Source organism: Alexandromys fortis, unplaced genomic scaffold (assembly GCF_014885135.2).
Source record: "Alexandromys fortis isolate MF-2015 unplaced genomic scaffold, M_Fortis_MF-2015_v1.1 scaffold_3, whole genome shotgun sequence".
Lineage (NCBI taxonomy): Eukaryota > Metazoa > Chordata > Mammalia > Rodentia > Cricetidae > Alexandromys > Alexandromys fortis.
This window is the reverse complement of record NW_026067909.1, coordinates 18,941,459-18,947,741: the sequence shown is the minus strand read 5'-3', so window position 1 is coordinate 18,947,741 and position 6,283 is coordinate 18,941,459. Positions and strand designations below refer to the sequence as shown.

Genomic DNA, 6,283 nt, shown 5'->3' with positions numbered 1-6,283 from the left:
GTTAGAGGCCAACCTGGTCTACAAGAGCTAGTTCCAGGACAGTCAGGACTGTTTCACAGAGAAACCTTGTCTCAAAAAACAAACAAACAAACAAAACAAACAAACAAAAACAGAAAGAAAGAAAGAAAGAAAGAAAGAAAGAAAGAAGGAAGGAAGGAAGGAAGGAAGGAAGGAAAAGAAAGGCTGCACTCTAATGAATAAGCAGTTCCAACTCTCTGCTTTAATCATTGTTGCTAATAAACCTTTGGTCAAAGCAAATCATATGGCCAGTTCAGGTTTAAGTGGCAGACAAATAGACTGTATATCTCAATGGAGTCAGTCATACAGTAAAAGAGGGTAGAAAACTTACAGGAATGAGAAGGAATTTGTAAAATTTAAAATGGTTCTGTTAATACCTGGCTGCTCAGCTCCAAAATAATCACACAGAAACATTATTATTTGCAATACTGTTTGGCCAATAGCTTAAGCATATTTCTGGCTAACTCATCTTAACCCATCTCCATTAATCTATGTATTGCCACAAGGCTGTGGCTTACCAGGTAAAGTTCCACCATGAGGCTGTGACTAACCGAGTAAAGTTCCGTCCAACACTGGTGGGGCTACATGGCTTCTTGCTGACTCCGCCTCCTTTCTCCCAGCATTCAGTTTAGTTTTTGTAGGCCCATATTTCTTTATGGTGTGGCAGCCAGGCTCTGAAGCCATAGGCCCACCTGAGGTGGTCACATAGACCTGCAGACAGCCTGTCACTGCCCTCAACAATAGCCAGGATGTGCTGCTCCTTCTCTTTTGTTATAAATGTAGATCGCCTGGGGAGAGGTGTTTGCTGACGCTAAGGACTTAATTGCAGGTGCTGTCCCCAGATGTGTTCCCGGAAAGAGTGGGGATTGAGAAATGTTTTGATATAATAAACGTGGGTAGATCTTCAGAACAGAATAAAGCCTGAGATGCCCTTCCGTGATGATGGTGTAAGCTGTGTCTGGCTATTTCTTGCACCTTTGTACCAGTCCAGTTAGGGAAAGTAGTTTACTATGTCGGGGCCCGTGGGCCCTGACAAGTTTTCCCTGCCTAGTTCTACTCTGCCCTATCAACAGGCCAAGACAGTTTCTTATTAACCAATGGTATTCACAGCATACAGAGGGGAATCCCACATCAGTTCTATTGGGGCTGGAGAGATGGCTCAGCAGTTTAGAGCACTAACTGCTTTTCCAGAGAATTTGAGTTCAATTCCCAGCCTACAACCATTTGTAACCCCCGTTCCGGGAGACTCAACACCCTTCTCTGGCCTATGGGCACTGCATGCATATGATGCACATATAAACACACAGGCCAAACACCCATGCATAAAATAAAGTTAAAATAATTTTTAGTTTATTATTGTTGCATGTATGGATGCATTATGTGTGTTTGTTGGCATTTATATGTGATGCCATATGTGTGAAGGTCAGAGTACAACTTTAATGAAAACTATCATTTCCTTCTACCTTTATGTGGAGGTAGAGATAGAACAAGGTCCTCAGGTTTGCACAGCAAACATGTTTACCTGCTGAGCCATCTTGCTAGCTCCTATTGTTGTTTTGTTTTCTTCAATTAACTACAGCATACACACACACACACACACACACACACACACATGCACGCATGCAAATGCCCTTTACACAAATGGAATCATATGACCTTAGGGCATTGATTGATTGATTGATTAAAACTTTTCACCTCCTCCCCTCCACCCATTTCCCTCCCACTCCAGTCCTAAAAGCAGTCGGGGTTTCCTGCCCTGTGGGAAGTCCAAGGTCCTCCCTGACCTTATAGCTTTTACAGGTTTTTTAAAACTTGTTTTGCAAGCTGTGATCTCTATCATAACATGTGTGTTTTGGATGTTGAAGACTTATTTTCGCCTAGCAGTTTCACAAGAGAGTTCTTACCTCCTTATGTCAGCACAAGGAAGGTGAAACTGAGGAAAAGTCTTGAGCTAACAGAACAAGGTTAGAGAGCAGGTGGAGGACAGAAAAGGGACAGCTCGCTTTTACCTGGAGCATTATTGCCCAAACTGATTCATTAGCTCATCAAGAATCTTCATCTAGGGAGAGAGTGGGACGTCCATCTTCGGGTCACAGCGTTTCTAGTGTTGATCACCCGGGAGCCAATTAAAAATGGGTGACGTTGAGAAAGGCAAGAAGAGTTTTGTTCAGAAGTGTGCCCAGTGCCACACTGTGGAAAAGGGAGGCAAGCATAAGTCTGGACCAAATCTCCGCCGTCTGTTTGGGAGGAAGACAGGTCAGGCAGCTGGATTCAGGATGCCTGATGGAGTGTTTGGAGAATCCCAAAAAGTACATCCCTGGAACAAAAGTGATCTTCGCTGGAATTAAGAAGAAGGGATAGAGGGCAGACCTAATAGCTTATCTTAAAAAGGCTGCTAAGGAGTAACTCCACTGCTTTATTTATTACAAAACAAATGTCTCATGACTTTTAACGTGTACCGTAATTTACTTCATACCCCCAAATTCAGATCATGAATGGCTAACAATGTTTTGTTGGACAGTCCTGATTAAGGACAACTGACTTGTAGAAAAGTGGATGTGATCTTTATAAAAGTAACGATTCCAGTTGCATAAACACCGTCACTGCTCTCCCTTTCTCAAGATAAGATTGGACTTAATTATTAAAGTTCTACTTTCCACAAAGATGGGGGTGTCACCTAAAATCTATTGAATAGTTTTATAGTTAAATTTATGTAATTAGACATGAGTATGTTTAAATGCTGGGGAAATTCTGTCACCATCTTAGAAACAAGAAGACTCACCTGTGGTAAAGTTTGTACTCCCTGCTGTTACAGGCCATGGCTAAATGTCAGGAGGCAACTGTCTATTCTTGACTCGATGGTGTTATTTTATTAGAATTCCCTAAGTCAAAGGATGCTGCCTTTTACCATTGAAAGGCACTTACTGTGGTCTATGTAGACTATATCAAATAAAGAGTATTGGCACGTGTTATAGTTGATCCATTAGGTTAAAATGCTTTTAGAAACAAGCAACTTAGACCTTACTTTTTAATTCTTTATTATCTAAGACTAAATTGTAATTCAGAATTGTCCTTAAACACCCTTGCAGAAACAAAACAAAACTGGAACTTCTATACATATGTGATTGCTGGTGGCATTCTTTGCCAACTTATTATGGCAGGATTAAAATAAAGGTGATGGTTGCAGCCTCAAAAAAAAAAAAAAAAAAAAAGAATCTTCATCTAGGTCTGGAGAGGTGGCTTGGTGAGTAAGAGCACTGGTTGTTCTTGCAGAAGACTCAGGTTCAGTTTCCAGCACCGACGTGGTGGTTCATGATCATCCATAATGCTAGTTCCAGGGGATCTGGTGACTGACCTCTTCTGACCATAATGAACACTAAGCACACATGCGGTAGATACTTTTGTTCCTCTGCATGTGCATGTGCAGGTGTGTGTCTATGCATGTAGATGCCGGCAGCCAACAGCAAGTGTCTCCCTCCATCACTCCCACCTTAGCTTTTTTTTTTTTTTTTCAGTTGTTGTTTTAGAGACAGGGTTTCTCTTTGTAACAGCCCTGGCTGTCCTGGAACTTACTTTGTAGACCAGGTTGGCCTCGAACTTATGGAGTGCTTCTTGCTTCTGCCTCTTGAGTGCTGAGATTAAAGGTATGCATCACCACCACTCGGCTTTAAAAATGTATTTTATGTGTGTGGGTGTTTTCCCTGAATGTGTGCTTGTGTACCACATGCATGCTTGGTATCTTCAGAGGCCAAGAAGAGGGTATTTAATCTCCCAGACATGGAGTTTCTGGTGGTGAACTGCCATGTGGATCCTGGGTTTCAAAACCGGGTTCTCTAGAAAAGCAGTCAGTACTCTTAACTGCTGAGCCATCTCTCCAGCTCCCCACCTTACTTTTTAATTCAAATATGCTATGCATTATTAGCATGTGTACACAGGCATGCACCTGCCACAGCATGTATGTGAGGTTAAAAGCCACCTCTTGGGAGTTGGCACTCTCCTTCCACTGTGGGTCCTGGGGGTCGTCAGGCTTGTGGAGCAAAGCGCATTTCCTATCTGAGCCATCTCTCACATTCTTATTTTTTTGAGACAGTGTTTCTCACTGAATCTGGAACTGGAAGATTTAAAGATTTGTCTAGACTGGCCAGCTAGTAAGGCCTCAGACTCCTCCTGCCTGCACTGCCCCAGCACTGAGATTACATACACGTACATGCTACATCTGGCTCTTAGATGGATCCTGGGGTCAAACTCAGGTCCTCACGCTTGTTTGGAAATCACTTTACTGAGTGAGCCCTCTCTCCAGCACACATATGTATCCTCAAAACTCCCTGATGGAGTGAGTGGTGACACCCAGATATGAGAGCCTCACAGAAAACTTATCATGTCCCCTTACCTCAAAGCACCTCACCTGCCCTCCTTCTTGAAGTCTTGGGATGATTCCTTAGAGTAAGAACCATGATTTGTAAGCAGACTCCTGTCCTGTCCTCTGCCTGTGCTAACAATGGACTTTGCTTTTCTGATTTGCCCAGAATAAAATCCATGGAACTTAGTCATATGAACACAAGTGAATATTATATTTTGAAATAAACTTTTCAAAGAGAGTTGTCTAAAGTCATCCCCCACCCCTCTGATAGCAGTGTAAACTGGGCCCTATTATAACCTCTGGAACCCCACAATAGAGCCTGAGGTTTATGACTCACTTGTCAACAATTTCCAGAGATGGATTATTGGGGAAATTAACAGGAAGGTTCTTGTTCTAGATATCCAAAGCCTGAGCTGTCTTAGCAAAGGTCTCAGCCTTGGGAAAACTTGGCAAAACAGGGTAGGGAGGAGCCATGGTGCCTGCCTGGTACAGGAGAAGCCCTTGAGTTTTTCTCTTCTTTAATTCAAGATAAAAATGAATGTTACATAAAGGTCAGGGTTGAAAAGTATCCAGCTCAGAGGTTTGGGTGGACCCACAGTGTTGTGTAACCTCTGCATGGTTCTTAAGCCTCTGGGTCACTCCAAAAGGACACTCCTTACCCAATGATCAGTTACATTCCTTCCTCCCCAGCCCCCTAGAGAAGCCAAGTGGCAGAACTCCTGAGTGTTTCAAGGGCTCTGAGGCAAGAACCTCTAATCAGACAGGTTTGGACCCAAGACATCCTTGTTATTCATCTGGGGGACACTAGCCTAGTCACTTGATCTTTTGTAATCTCACATTAGGATTCTAACCATTTCATGTTCAGTTTGGAAATAGCAGGGGTGGGAGAGGGAGTCTTGTTTAAGAATTAAAGCTCTGTGGGTATGGTGGCACAGGCCTTTAATCCCAGGGCTCAGGAGGCAGAGATAGGCGGATCTCTGAGTTCTAAGCCAGCCTGATCTACAGAGTGAGTTCTAGACCAGTCAGAGCCACACATTGAGGCCCTGTCTCAAAAGTAAATAGGTGAACAAAAAAAAATTAATCAAAGCTCAGCCCAGCACACTTGTAGTCCTAGTGCACAGAAAGATAAGGCAGGAGGATCATGGATTTGATGCCAGCCTAGGCACCAAAGCAAGATCCTGTCTCCCAAAGTCCAAAAGGATGGAAACTCAGGTGTGGTGGCTCTGGTTTTGGAACTGTAGATGAGTAGTTCTTTATTCTCTAGGGTCTCCCATGCCCCCCTTTCCTTCAAGTCTTTCCTTCTCCTTCCTTTCCCTTCCTTCCCCTCCCCTCCCCTCCCCTCCCCTCCCTCTTCCTTTCCCTCTACTCCCCTCCCCTTTCTTTCCCTTTGCTCCCCTCCTCTCTCCTCCCCTTCTTCCTTTTTTTTTTTTTTTTTTTTTTTTTTTAAGACAGGTCCTCTCTATGTTGTACTGCCTGATTTCAAACTCACGGTCCTCCTGCGTCTGCCTCCAAAATGCAGTGGTCACAGTCAGGTGACACCATGTTTGGCTTTCCCGAGCTCTGGAAGTCTCTGAGAAACATATACAGGGTCCTGTTGCCTCTCTACTAGTCTGTTAATAGTAGATGAGTTTTGGGATCTATGTTTAAGCCTGTTCCAGGACATTAGCCTCTACCTCTAATACTAATTACAATGCATACTCACCTACACGTGAAAGAAAGTGAATAAGAGAAACATCACCCACTCAGGCCATTCTAGAGATGTGTCTGCGGGTGACTCAGAGGCCATAGTGTCAGTCAGTGGACACCAAGGCCTCCCCAAAGAGCAGCGAGAATAGCTTTTGTGGGTTAGCCAGCGTATTGCCTGTTAGAATCTCTGTAGTAACTGCTTCTTAGTCTTTTATGTAT

General features: G+C 43.5%; 1 pseudogene; it reads left to right on the top strand.

The window, feature by feature from the left end:
• The first annotated feature begins 2,128 nt into the window (after positions 1-2,128).
• On the top strand, positions 2,129-2,424 carry LOC126498529 (cytochrome c, somatic-like; annotated as a pseudogene).
• Positions 2,425-6,283: the final 3,859 nt, after the last annotated feature.